The sequence below is a fragment of the Triticum dicoccoides genome, chromosome 6A (genome assembly GCF_002162155.2).
Source record: "Triticum dicoccoides isolate Atlit2015 ecotype Zavitan chromosome 6A, WEW_v2.0, whole genome shotgun sequence".
Lineage (NCBI taxonomy): Eukaryota > Viridiplantae > Streptophyta > Magnoliopsida > Poales > Poaceae > Triticum > Triticum dicoccoides.
This window is the reverse complement of record NC_041390.1, coordinates 375408977-375424279: the sequence shown is the minus strand read 5'-3', so window position 1 is coordinate 375424279 and position 15303 is coordinate 375408977. Positions and strand designations below refer to the sequence as shown.

General features: G+C 41.5%; 1 long non-coding RNA gene across 1 annotated transcript; it reads right to left on the bottom strand.

Annotated features, from left to right (window-relative positions):
* Nucleotides 1-6961: 6961 nt before the first annotated feature.
* On the bottom strand, nucleotides 6962-9255 carry LOC119319184. Its single transcript, XR_005154376.1, has 3 exons — nucleotides 9065-9255; nucleotides 8265-8913; nucleotides 6962-7516 (listed from the first exon to the last, which is right to left on the bottom strand). It is a non-coding gene; the product is annotated as an uncharacterized LOC119319184 (long non-coding RNA).
* Nucleotides 9256-15303: the final 6048 nt, after the last annotated feature.

The following is a 15303-nucleotide window of genomic DNA, read 5'->3' as shown; positions in this document are numbered from 1 at the left end:
CTATTGTATTGGTTGTGAGGGAGAACAAGGTACACAATGACCTACCTCGAGATCGTATGTGTATGAATCTAACTTAACTCTACGAACTAAACCCCTCGGCTTATATATGCATCGAGGGTACTTAGGGTTACTGTTGGGGACGAAGCATGAAAATCAAAAAAATCTGTACGAACATCCAAGATCTATCTAGGAGAAGCATAGTAATGAGAGCGGAGAGTGTGTCTATGTACCCTCATAGACCATTAAGCGGACACGTATATCACGTGGTTGACCTAGTCGTACTCATCATGATCCAATCGGATCCATACCAATGAAGTACCGAACGGACGACACCTCAGCGTTCAGCACACATACGACTCGATGAAATCTCCTCCTTGATCCAGCAAGCGAGGAAGGAGAAGTAGATGGTATCATCGGCAGCATGACAACGTGATGATGATGGTGGTGGAGTGATTCCGATAGAGCTACACCGAGCACTACCGAAATAACGAAGATGGAGGAGTTACGAAGTAACAGGAGAGAGGGGGGCAAGGGCTTGTGTGTCCTCGGGGGGGGAGCCCCTCCCCTCTATCTATAGGTGGAGGGGCGTGGTGGCCACCCCTCCAAGCCCTAGGGGTGCACCAAGGGGGAGGAGTTGGACTCCTAGTCCAATTCACTCCTTTTCCATACACACGCTGGTACAACGAGGTGCTATTCAAACGGTTTCTAACCGCTTTCCACGATGGCATTTGGAACCATCGGCAAGTGAGTGTGGGCGCTAGGGGGATCCTTCCCACACGACCTAGAGACCATCGGGGATAGGCTCTCCTGGCACACATGCTTGGCAAAATGAGGTCATGTGCGACGGGCGAGCGACGGACGAGCGAGCGACTGTCGACGGGCTCTGGTGCAAGTACGGCGTAGAGGGCCTCTTCCCACTCCTGGCGAGGAATGGGGGTACTGATAGGACGTGTACCCAGCTGTGACGCCCTGTCGACAGCAGGCAAGCGCCGATGGATCCGCTCTTGCTGTGCGGTGCTCCAACAGTCTCGTCGTGCGGCAAGCTGCAGCCTATCGCCGGCGACGCACCTAGCTTACTCTGCGACGTGTCATCGATCCTGTTGTGTGCCGAGCTGCAACCTCTTGGCGTTGACATGCCTATCTTGATCCGTGGCGCTGAAGCGCTATGCGCCAAGGGTCTGCTCAACCCTGGCGATGACGCGCATCACGACGTCGTCCATCGCGTTGCCGGGGAGCGCCTCAGCCTCGACGGGCTATGGCGCCTACTCATTTTCCTCATCGGCGAGGTTGATGGCAGAGGCGACGATTTGGTGGGTTGGCATGCTTGGAAAATGTGGATGTTCTACAGGCTACGCTTGTTGCCTCCGTGCATCGCACGCCGCCTAGGTTTATGCGCAATATCGCTGGGTGGCGGGAAACCAGTGAGGAAATGGCGGGAAACAGTGGCGTGTTCATAAAACACCATCAATTAATGGAAACTTAGCATAGAAGGAACATCGAGCTAGCACAAGAAGTAGATGATGATTAGATGGTCGTTTATCCTAGTTAATTATGCATGTAATAGTTTACTTTGGTGTGTGGAAATGCCATGTGTGTACTAGCCACCTGTGTAATTGGATGTTTTCCGCGTATTACACACATCTTGTTTATGTGAAATGTTTCTACTCTCTTGGCTCAACACAAATAGTTTATTAGAATGAACTGTATGCCCTCCATTGCACACACCTTGATCTGGCTGAACCGTTTTTGTTGCGTTGCCTAATCGAAAACAGTTCATCCGAGTGAACCGTATGTTGTATATCACACACACCTTGATCTTGCTGACCATTTCTTTTGTGTTGCCTAATCACAAACAGTTCATCCGAGTTAACTATATGCTGCATATCGCGCATGCCTTCATCTGGCTGCCAGTTTCTTTTGTTCTACCACATCAGAAACAGTTAATTGAACTGAACCGTATGCCCCGCATCGCACACGCAACTAAAATATGAACCATGTTTGATGCATTCTTCATCGCAAATGTTTTGCATCCTTTTTGACATTTTTATATCACCATTTGCGATTAATGCATCACACACAGTTTCGTCAAAGGGTCTCTAATCGTAGTGTCGCGTTAGGAGCATCCTGCAGTAGTGACAGGTGGACTTTCCACCTCCGCCAAGCCACATGGGCCTTGAGGGACTTGTGCTCCTGGCCCAATAAGGCCAGGGCACCTCCCCTCAGCCCATGATGGCCCTTGTGACATAGTGGAACCCTTGGCAGACTTCCATACTCCTGTAGAAGTTTTTGGAACCTTCTAGAAGCTTCCAGGTACAATACCAAAAAAACTGAAACTTTTTTCGGAAACCTAAGCACAACTTTCTGATACGTCTCCAATGTATCTACTTTTCCAAACACTTTTCCCCTTGTTTTGGACTCTAACTTGCATGATTTGAATGGAACTAACCCGAACAGACGTTGTTTTCAACAGAATTGCCATGGTGTTATTTTTGTGCGGAAATAAAAGTTCTTGGAATGACCTGAAAATTAACGGAGAATATTTTTAGAATATATAAAAAATATTGGTGAAAGAATCGAGGCCAGGGGGCTCACACCCTGTCCACGAGGGTGGGGGCGCGCCCCCTGCCTCGTGGGCTCCCTGGTGCTCCACCGACCTCAACTCCAACTCTATATATTCACATTTGGGGAGAAAAAATCAGAGAGAAGGATTTGTCGCATTTTATGATACGGAGCCGCCACCAAGCCCTAATCTCTCTCGGGAGGGCTGATCTGGAGTTCGTTCGGGGCTCCGGAGAGGGGAATCCGTCGCCATCGTCATCATCAACCTTCCTCCATCACCAATTTCCTGATGCTCACCGCCGTGCATGAGTAATTCCATCATAGGCTTGCTGGACGGTGATGGGCTGGATGAGATTTATCATGTAATCGAGTTAGTTTTGTTAGGGTTTGTTCCTTAGTATCCATTATGTTCTGAGATTGATGTTGCTATGACTTTGCTGTGCTTAATGCTTGTCACTAGGGCCCGAGTGCCATGATTTCAGATATGAACCTATTATGTTTTCATGAATATATGTGAGTTCTTGATCCGTTAACCCCGAGGTGACAATAATCGGGATACTTACCGGTGATGACCGTAGTTTGCGGAGTTCATGTATTCACTAAGTGTTAATGCTGTGGTCCGGTACTCTATTAAAAGGAGGCCCTAATATCCCTTAGTTTCCAATAGGACCCCGCTGCCATGGGAGGGTAGGACAAACTATGTCATGCAAGTTCTTATCCATAAGCATGTATGACTATATTCAGAATACATGCCTACATTACATTGATGAACTGGAGCTAGTTCTGTGTCACCCTGCTACCTCTTGAGCACTGCGTTGGTTTTCCCTTGAAGAGGAAAGGGTGATACAGTAAAGTAGCATAAGTATTTCCCCTGTTTTTTGAGAACCAAGGTATCAATCCAGTAGGAGATCATGCTCGAGTCCCACGCACCTACACAAACAAATAAGAACCTCGCAACCAACACGATAAAGGGGTTGTCAATCCCTTCACAATCACTTACGAGAGTGGGACCTGATATATATGATAAGATAATATTTTTGGTATTTTTATGATAAAGAGAAATAAAGATGCAAAGTAAAATAAATGGTAATAGAAAAGGCTAAGTGTTGGAATATTAATATGATGGAAGATAGACCCAGGGGCCATAGGTTTCACAAGTGGCTTCTCTCAAGCGCATAAGTATTACGGTGGGTAAACGAATTACTGTCGAGCAATTGATAGAATTGAGCATAGTTATGAGAATATCTAGGCATGATCATGTATATAGGCATCACGTCCGTGACAAGTAGACCAAAATGATTCTGCATCTACTACTATTACTCCACACATCGACCGCTATCCAGCATGCATCTAGAGTATTAAGTTCATAAGAACAGAGTAATGCTTTAAGTAAGATGACATGATGTAGAGGGATAAACTCATGCAATATCATATAAACCCCATCTTTTTATCGTCGATGGCAAAAATACAGTACGTGCCTTGCTGCCCCTGCTGTCACTGGGAAAGGACACCGCAAGATTGAACCCAATGCTAAGCACTTCTCCCATTGCAAGAAAGATCAATCTAGTAGGCCAAACCAAACTGATAATTCAAAGAGACTTGCAAAGATAAACCAATCATACATAAAAGAATTCAGAGAAGAATCAAATATTGTTCATAGATAATCTGGATCATAAACCCACAATTCATCGGATCTCGACAAACACACCGCAAAAGAAGATTATGTCGAATAGATCTCCAAGAAGATCGAGGAGAAATTTGTATTGAGATTCAAAGAGAGAGAAGAAGCCATCTAGCTAATAACTATGGACCTAAAGGTCTGAAGTAAACTACTCACACATCACCAGAGAGGCCATGGATTTGATGTAGAGGCCCTCCGTGATCAATTCCCCCTCTGGCGGAGCTCCAGAAAAGGCCCCAAGATGGGATCTCTCGGGTACAGAAGGTTGCGGCGGTGGAATTAGGTTTTCGTTGTGCTCCTGGATGTTTGTGAGGTACGTGGAATTATATAGGAGGAAGAAGTAGGTCGGTGGAGCAACGAGGGGCCCATGAGGGTGGAGGGCGCGCCCCCTGCCTCTTCGCCTCCTCGATTGTTTGTTGACGCCCACTCCAAGTCTCCTGGATCACGTTTGTTGAGAAAATCACGTTCCCGAAGGTTTCATTCCATTTGGACTCCGTTTGATATTCCTTTTCCGCGAAACACTGAAATAGGCAAAAAAACAGCAATTTGGGCTGGGCCTCCGGTTAATAGGTTAGTCCCAAAAATGATATAGAAGTGTAAAATAAAGCCCATTAACATCCAAAACAGATAATATAATAGCATGGAGCAATCAAAAATTATAGATACATTGGAGACGTATCAAGAATCCCCAAGCTTAATCCTGCTCATCCTCGAGTAGGTAAATGATAAAAAAGAATTTTTTATGTGGAATGTTTTCTAACATATTTCTCAATGTTCAGATCCGAAAGATTTAAGATAAAAGTTTAATATTGACATAAAAATAATAATACTTCAAGCATACTAACTAAGCAATCATGTCTTCTCAAAATAACATACAAAATCATATAGTCTGGCTATGCTCTATCTTCACCACACAAAATATTTAAATCATGCACAACCCCGATGACAAGCCAAGAAATTGTTTCATACTTTTGATGTTCTCAAACTTTTTCAATCTTCATGCAATACATGAGCGTGAGCCATGGATATAGCACTATATGTGGAATAGAATGGTGGTTGTAGAGAAGACAAAAAAGGAGAAGATAGTCTCACATCAACTAGGCATATCAACGGGCTATGGAGATGCCCATTAATAGATATCAATGTGAGTGAGTAGGGGTTGTTATGCAACAGATGCACTAGAGCTATAAGTGTGTGAAATCTCATCAAAAGAAACTAAGTGGGTGTGCATCCAACTCGCTTGCTCATGAAGACCTGGGGCATTTTGAGGAAGCCCATCATTGGAATATACAAGCCAAGTTCTATAATGAAAAATTCCCACTAGTATATGAAAGTGATATCATAGGAGACTCTCTATCATGAAGATCATGGTGCTACTTTGAAGCACAAGTGTGGAAAAAGCATAGTAGCATTGTCCCTTCTCTCTTTTTCTCTCATTTTTCCTTTTTTTTGGGCCTTCTCCTTTTTTATGGCCTTCCTCTCTTTTTTTGTCTGGAGTCTCATCCCGACTTGTGGGGGAATCATAGTCTCCATCATCCTTTCCTCACTTGGGACAATGCCCTAATAATGATGATCATCACACTTTATTTACTTACAACTCGATACTTAGAACAAAATATGACTCTATGTGAATGCCTCCGGCGGTGTACCGGGATGTGTAATGATTTATGACACTACACCACAGTAGAGCTTCTGTGACACACCAATGTGTCAGCATAGGGTACCTTTGCCAACATATAAGTTGTAGCTAACACCCATGCTGACAGAAGATGAAAGAGTCGGAGGACTTGCTGTGGGGAAAGGTATTGCCGACAGTTTTTTACTTCCCGACACTTTTTTAGTCGGTATACACCCTACCTACACCGACAGATGGTATGTCCACATACACCCTACCTACGCCGACACTCTTTTAGACAAGATACACCCTACCTACGCTGACAGATAGCCTGTCCACATACATCCTACCTATGCCGACAGATAGCCTGTCCACATACACCCTACCTATGCCGACAATTTATTAGCAACGTACACCATACCTATGCCAATAGATAGTCTATCAACAAATACCCTACCTATACTGACATATATTGCCTTTGCCAACATATAAATTGCTGGTAAAGTGATGTGCAGCCAAACAATATACATATATATAATTATCTATATATACAAGCTCTAAATAGATTCAATTATTAACCTCACAACCATAAGCAAGTTCATGATGAACACATACTGTATAACAATGAAAATATGTTCACAAACATGCATATACACTGAACGCAAGTTGACAAACACAACAATCTTGACAAAGCATAGTTTTGACCATCTTAACAATCACCCAGAACACACAAGTCACAAAAGGATGAGCACTATTTACTGGTACGAGAGACTTCAGCTAGATGGTCTAGCTCCAGAACACACAAGTCACAAAAGGATGAGCACTATTTGCTGGTACGGGAGACTTTAGCTAGATGGTCTAGCTCCAGAACAAACAAGTATGTATCCACATGCACAGAGTGCAAGCTCCAAAATACCTGAAACATCAAATTGTCTTGAAGAGACATAAGACCCATGATTACAGGTTGGTTGGTCCATAAACACTGCAAAGTCATCACGTCCATGTGCACCAGTTGGCTAAGTCCTTGAAATTTTTCACAAAATTTGTCAAGAAACTAGAATCAATTCAAGTTGCTCAAAGCTCATATGTGGATTAGCACATATTTGATCAATAAATCCTCATGATATCATAGTTAACAATATAGTTTGTACAGAAGTTATAATTGGATCACATGGTACTATATAGAACTATGTTCCTGTGCTTGCACTTTTATCACCAATGAAGGCATTGACCATCCGAAACAGAGTTCCTACAACCTAATAGCTTATTTTATAGCCCATTACATAAGCATTCACTGAAGAAAAGACAACCTCTTTCGCAACCTCTCTGGATTTTCATGATTATGAGCTACATAACCATGGATAGAAAAGGAAACCATGACACATATATATACAAGCAATTTAGTGTTAACACATAGGCTAGCTAACCTTGCAAACTTACATTATAGAAACTGCTATGCAATAGCGTGTGAGCTAATTACTATTGAAACAAAAATGTACCTAGTAGTTGCCCACTACAAGTCGTGGCCCTAGTTCCAGTGAGGTGGCCTTTCCATGCACCATTCGTTTTCTGCTGCACGTGTGCGACCATGTTTCCCAGTGAGGTAGTCATCCGTTCTCTACCCATTGCTCATGCTGCATGCTGGTGGTCGTGGTTCCCGGCTATTGTCGGCAAGACTAAATGAACTAGTAATTTGTTTCTCATCGGGCATTGTAATTATGACAACTATATGTAATAACCTAAAACTACTAAGTCCAAAAATAACATTCTGGTTTTATCTGAAACAGTGAAAGAATACTATATAGTAATAATTAACAAAAACATAATTTCTACAATATAAGCTTGAGACAGATAGAGGTAACTGTCAAGGATGACATGTCAAATTACAATGTAGATAGAGCATAATGCAGTATGTAAAAACATTCTTATATGCAGAGTGATCCCAATAAAAACAATGGCAAAGCACTGACTAGCAGGCGCTTGTATAACAAAGTAGGATCCCAGATCAAGCCACAAAGAAATAAAAAGTCCGGGCAATATAAATCATGGAACGATGCAGAGGCTGAGGAACCATCTTCCATTATCTAAAAAATAGGATAAGCATATGAATAGAACAATGGAAGTTTTGGAGCCATGACCATTGGTGAGATCTCCAGTCATTTGAAACTTCACACATATCATGACGGCAGAAACAAAAATAATGTTCCGACAGAACAATGTTTAGGCACTCGAGCATGCTGATAAAATTTAATATGCTAGAACAAAGGTAGGCAATTTTGTAAAAGTAATGGTTTCGCTGAAGGTCATATTAGTCCATGGAGTAACCACAACAGCAACCAATCAGTCCATGGAGTAACCAAAATAATAACATCCACTACAGGGTGGCTGGGTAGGGAGCGAGAGGCAAACCTGAAATAGTGTTACCAAGCCATGGGGATGGCCTTGCGACATTGTGGTTAACGAACCATCATGCCTGCTGAAGCTCCTTCTGCACCATCTCTTTTCCTTGCCTTTAGCAATCACAAAATTAAGCACAAGCTGACAACATCATAATAAATGATTTTTTCTTCAATAATAAACTAACTTGCAGTACAGTTCTACAAGCAGTTAAGACAATAAAACTATAGGAGAAGATTTGGAACCATAGAAGTACAGGGAGATTGAAAACACAAGCCTAATATGTTCTTCGTAACAGATAATTTTGATTATTTGTTCTAAAGCATACTTAATATGTCCTGAACTGACCCAAACTGAATTATACTGATTAATTCTGGACTAACAATGCTCTTCCAATATATCAACCAGGAAACAATTCCAAGATATACAAATAAGATCAACCTGAGCAGTCTACTTGCTACTCACAAGAGATACAAAATTTCAAATTGGCTTCAAGAAATAACATCATTGGTACATCTATGCCTTATGGTGAAGGGTGTCGCTAATGGTCAAATATATTACACTTTATCGATAAACTTCAGAACACCGAAGTAAAAAATTTTATGGTACCAGCTTGAAGTTCAGATATCATTTTGTTGAACAACTATCCACCTGTATAACACTGCACATCAGAAAAAAAAACCATCACATACTCTAAATAAAAACTCCAAGTGTATGCCTAATTGACTTCAATACCATTAGAAAATAAGGTGTGCGGCTCTTACACATCGTCACGTACAGAGAAGGAAATCTCAGGACGATTTGATGCTTACCTCAGGGCACGGCGATGGCTGGCTTCAAGAGGGGCGCAGCTCGAAGGGCCCAAAGATGGAGCCCCGGCAACAGCAGGTGCGGCATCAGCGGGAGCCGGGAGATGGGGCCCCGGCAGCAGCAGGGATGGGGATTGGCAAGGACAACAACTGGATGTCGAGGGGGCGGCCCGAGGACGGCGGCTTGGTCTCGGGATGGAGCTCGGGGGGGGAGGGGTGGAGCGCAAGGATGGGTGGATGCATGTCGGGGTGGAGCTCTGGGGCGGGGGAATGCTAGCTCCGACACGACGCTTGACGACGGAGTGGAGCGCGAGGCCGGCGGTAGGATTGTGGATCGAGAACGGGGGCGACGGTGGCAGCCACTGGTTAGGTTTGTGGAGTCGGGTTCGAGTTGGGGCTTGGGGATATTTTGCACGGGGGTGAAGGATATTTTGCACGAACACCCCCAAAAATTCCCCCTCGCGCGGAAATCCCGCGCCACAAGTTTCCAACCTTCAGTCCATTGACACGTGTCCATCTACGCCGACACTTAGTCCGTGTCCATACACCCTACATACGCCGACACATTTTAGGTCGCTAAGTACCTACCTACGCCGACTGAAAAAATGTCAAGGTCCATACATACGCCGACACATAACATGTTATTAAGAAATTACTGACAGATACATTGTTGCTTCGTGATTGCTGACTCTTAGTGTGTCCACAGTGACGTACCTTTGCCAACACATGATCCAAAGACAAAACATAAAAGCTACAGTGACACTTATTTTGTGGAGATTACTGGACCTTTGCCCACAAAAATGTGTCACGTAAGCTCTATCGTGGTGTAGTGATGAGTGGCATGTACTCCCTCCATTCCACAATGTAGTGCTTCCTCTATCCACGTGCTTCAACTTTGACCGTAAATTTAACTACCAAGACCGATTGTGGCGGGAGCAAAAATTATATCAGTGAATTCATATTCGAAAGAAGTTTTCAATTATATAATTTTTTCTTCCACCATAGTTGGTCTCGTTGGTTAAATTTATGGTCAAAGTTGGACCTCGGGAAGCATGGGCGCACTATATTTTGGAATGGAGGGAGTATGAAATTATCAACGGTGGCTTTGCCACAAATACGATGTCAACTACATGATCATGCAAGCAATATGACAATGATGAAGCGTGTCATAATAACGGAACGGTGAAAAGTTGCATGGTAATATATCTTGGAATGGCTATGGAAATGCCATAATAGGTAGGTGTGGTGGCTGTTTTGAGGAAGGTATATGGTACCGGCGAAAGTTGGGCGATACTAGAGAGGCTAGCAATGGTGGAAGGGTGAGAGTGTGTATAATCCATGGACTCAAGTCATAAATAACTCACATACTTATTGCAAAAATCTATTAGTTATCGAAACAAAGTATTACGCGCATGCTCCTAGGGGGATATATTGGTAGGAAAAGATCATCGCTCGTCCCCGACCGCCACTCATAAGGAAGACAATCAATAAATAAATCATGCTCCGACTTCATCACATAACAGTTCACCATACGTGCATGCTACAGGAATCACAAACTTCAACGCAAGTATTTGTCAAATTCACAACTACTCAACTAGCATGACTCTAATATCACCATCTCCATATCTCAAAACAATTATCAAGTATCAAACTTCTCATAGTATTAAATGCACTTCTATAAAAGTTTTTATATTATTCCTAAAAGAAAATTTCCATTTTGTTCTAAAGGACTCTGAAAATAATATAAGTGAAGCATGAGAGATCAATTATTTCTATAAAATAAAACCACCGCCATGCTCTAAAAGATATAAGTGAAGCACTAGAGCAAGAACTATATAGCTCAAAAGCTATAAGTGAAGCACATAGAGTATTCTAATAAATTTCAAATCATGTGAGTCTCTCTAAAAAGGTGTGTACAGCAAGGATGATTGTGGTAAACTAAAAAGCAAAGACTCAAATCATACAAGACGCTCCAAGCAAAACACATATCATGTGGTGAATAAAAATATAGCTCCAAGTAAAGTTACCGATGGACGAAGACGAAAGAGGGGATGCCTTCCGGGGCATGCCCAAGCTTAGGCCTTTTGGTGTCCTTGAATTTTACCTTGGGGTGCCATGGGCATACCCAATCTTAGGCTCTTGCCACTCCTTGTTCCAAAATCCATCAAATCTTTACCCAAAACTTGAAAACTTCACAACACAAAACTTAAATAGAAAATCTCGTGAGCTCCGTTAGCGAAAGAAAACAAAACACCACTTCAAGGTACTGTAATGAACTCATTATTGATTTATATTGGTGTTAAACCTACTGTATTCCAATTTCTATATGGTTTATAAACTCTTTTACTAGCCATAGATTCATCAAAATAAGCAAACAACACACGAAAACAGAATCTGTCAAAAACAAAACAGTCTGTAGTAATCTGTAGCTAACGCATAGTTATGGAACCCCAAAAATTATAAAATAAATTGCTGGACGTGAGGAATTTATCTATTAATCATCTTCAAAAATAATTAACTAAATAGCACTTTCCAAATAAAAATGGAAGCAATTCGCATGAGCGCTAGAGTTTCTGTTTTTTACAGCAAGATCATAAAGACTTTCCCCAGGTCTTCCCAATGGTTCTACTTGGCACAAACACTAATTAAACACAAAAAACACAACCAAAACAGAGGCTAGATAAATTATTTATTACTAAACAGGAGCAAAAAGCAAGGAATAAAAATAAAATTGGGTTTCCTCCCAACAAGCGCTATCGTTTAACGCCCCTAGCTAGGCATAAAAGCAAGGATAGATCTAGGTATTGCCATCTTTGGTAGGCAATCCATAAGTGGCTCTCATAATAGATTCATATGGTAATTTTATTTTATTTATAGGGAAGTGTTCCATGCCTTTCCTTAATGGAAATTGGAATCTAATATTCCCTTCCTTCATATCAATAATTGCATCAATCGTTTTAAGGAAAGGTCTACCAAGAATAATAGGACATGAAGGATTGCAATCTATATCAAGAACAATGAAATCTATGGGCACATAGTTCCTATTTGCAACAATAATAACATCATTAATTCTTCCCATAGGTTTCTTAATGGTGGAATCCGCAAGATGCAACTTTAAAGAACAATCATCAAAATCACGGAAACCTAGCAAATCACACAAAGTTTTTGGAATCGTGGAGACACTAGCACCCAAATCACACAAAGCATACCATTCATGATATTTAATTTTAATTTTAATAGTAGGTTCCCACTCATCATAAAGTTTTCTAGGGATAGAAACTTCTAACTCAAGTTTTTCTTCATAAGGTTGCATCAAAGCATCAACGATATGTTTAGTAAAAGCTTTATTTTGACTATAAGCATGAGGAGAATTTAGCACAGATTGAAACAAGGAAGTACAATCTATCAAAGAGCAATTATCATAATGAAATTCCTTGAAATCCAAAATAGTGGGTTCATTGATATCTAAAGTTTTGACCTCTTCAATCCCACTTTTACCAATTTTTGCATCAAGATCTAAAAACTCTGAATTTTTGGAAAGCCTTCTAGGTAAAGGTGGCTCATCTTCAGTCCCATCATTATCAAGATTCATATTGCAAAACAAAGATTTAATAGGAGACACATCAATAACTTTTAGATCTTCGTCTTTATTTTCATAAAAACTAGAAGAACATGCTTTCACAAAGCAATCTTTCTTAGCACGCATCCTAGCGGTTCTTTCTTTGCACTCATCGATGGAAATTCTCATGGCTTTGAGAGACTCATTGATATCATGCTTAGGTGGAATAGATCTAAGTTTCAAAGAATCAACATCAAGAGAAATTCTATCAACGTTCCTAGCCAATTCATCAACCTTAAGCAATTTTCCTTCAAGCAAAGCATTGAAATTATTTTGTGATTTCATAAACTCCTTAACACTAGTCTCAAATTCAGAGGGCATCTTATTAAAATTTCCATAAGAATTGTTGTAGGAATTACCATAATTATTAGAGGAATTACTAGGAAATGGCCTAGAATTAAAATTAGCTCTATACGTGTTGTTACCAAAATTGTTCCTAACAACAAAATTCACATCCATAGATTCATTATTATTCTCAATCAAGGTAGACAAAGGCACATCATTAGGATCAGATGAAACACTCTTATTAGCAAACAATTTCATAAGTTCATCCATCTTTCCACTCAAAACATTAATTTCTTCTATCGCATGCACTTTTTTATTAGTGGATCTTTCGGTGTGCCATTGAGAATAATTAACCATAATATTATCTAGGAGTTTAGTAGCGTCTCCTAAAGTGATTTCCATAAAAGTGCCTCCCGCGGCCGAATCTAAAAGATTTCTAGAAGCAAAATTCAATCTGGCATAAAAATTCTGTATGATCATCCATAAATTCAAACAATGTGTAGGGCAATTACGTATCATTAATTTCATCCTCTCCCAAGATTGCGCAACATGTTCATGATCAAGTTGCTTAAAATTCATAATATCGTTTCTAAGAGAGATGATCTTAGCAGGAGGAAAATACTTAGAGATAAAAGCATCTTTGCATTTATTCCATGAATCAATACTATTTTTAGGCAAAGACGAAAACCAAGCTTTAGCACGATCTCTAAGGAAAAAAGGAAATAGCTTAAGTTTAACAATATCATTATCCACATCTTTCTTCTTTTGCATATCACACAAATCAAGAAAGTTGTTTAGATGGGTAGTGACATCTTCACTAGGAAGGCCGGCGAATTGATCTTTCATGACAAGATTCAACAAAGCAGCATTAATTTCACAAGATTCAGCATCGGTAAGAGGAGCAATTGGAGTGCTAAGAAAATCATCGTTGTTGGTATTGGAAAAGTCACACAATTTAGTATTGTCTTGAGCCATCGTGACAAGCAAGCAATCCAACACACGAGCAAACAAGAAGCAAGCAAAAAAGAGGCGAACGGAAAAAGAGAGGGCGAATAAAATGGAAAGGGTGAAGTGGGGGAGAGGAAAACGAGAGGCAAATGGCAAATAATGTAATGCGAGGGATAAGAGTTTGTGATGGGTACTTGGTATGTATTGACTTGTGCGTGGACTCCACGGCAACGGCGCCAGGAATGACTCATTGTCGGGAGTCAAATCTTGACTTGACTTGGCGCGAATCTCCCCGACAACGGCGCCAGAAATCCTTCTTGTTACCTCTTGAACACTGCATTGGTTTTCCCTTGAAGAGGAAAGGGTGATGCAGTAAAGTAGCATAAGTATTTCCCTTAGTTTTTGAGAACCAAGGTATCAATCCAGTAGGAGATCACGCTCGAGTCCCACGCACCTACACAAACAAATAAGAACCTCGCAACCAACGCGATAAAGGGGTTGTCAATCCCTTCACGGTCACTTACGAGAGTGAGATCTGATAGATATGATAAGATAATATTTTTGGTATTTTTATGATAAAGAGAAATAAAGATGCAAAGTAAAATAAATGGTAATAGAAATAGCAAGTGTTGGAAGATTAATATGATGGAAGATAGACCCGGGGGCCATAGGTTTCACTAGTGTCTTCTCTCAAGTGCATAAGTATTATGGTGGGTAAATGAATTACTGTCGAGCAATTGATAGAGTTGAGCATAGTTATGAGAATATCTAGGCATGATCATGTATATAGGCATCACGTCCATTGTCGGATGTGGGGTTCCGACAAACCCTTAAGGTTTGAACACTGGGGTGCGTGCAAAGTTTTTTCCTCCCACTGATCTACGCCCTAGCTCACTAAGATCTCGTGGACGAACTCGATCAACTCGCAACACAGAAGCACACGCGGTTTATACTGGTTCGGGCAACCGTTGGGGTGTAATACCCTACTCAAGTGTGGTGGTGGTGGATTGCCTCTAGGGCTAATGATGAATAGTACAAGGGAAGAACATCCTCCTGAGGTTGAGGTGTTCTTGAGCTCGGTGAGCTTGTGTGTGTGAGGATGGTTTGAATGATCCGTCCCCCGCTAGGGTGGTGGCTAGTTCTATTTATATTGGCCCTGGTCCTCTTCCCAAATATCGAACGAGAAGGGAGCCAACAATGGCGGGCCAATTTGAAGGGGGACAGCTAGTACAAGCTATCCTGACAAAAGTGGTCTTCGCCTACGAAAAGCTCTGTGGTGACGCCGTCTTGGGCTCCATGATGACCTCCGTCTTGCCGTCCTCTTGGTCTTGGTCTCGTTGCACCAATAATGCAACCTTTGCCTGATGCCTCAGTACTCTTCGCCTGCGCT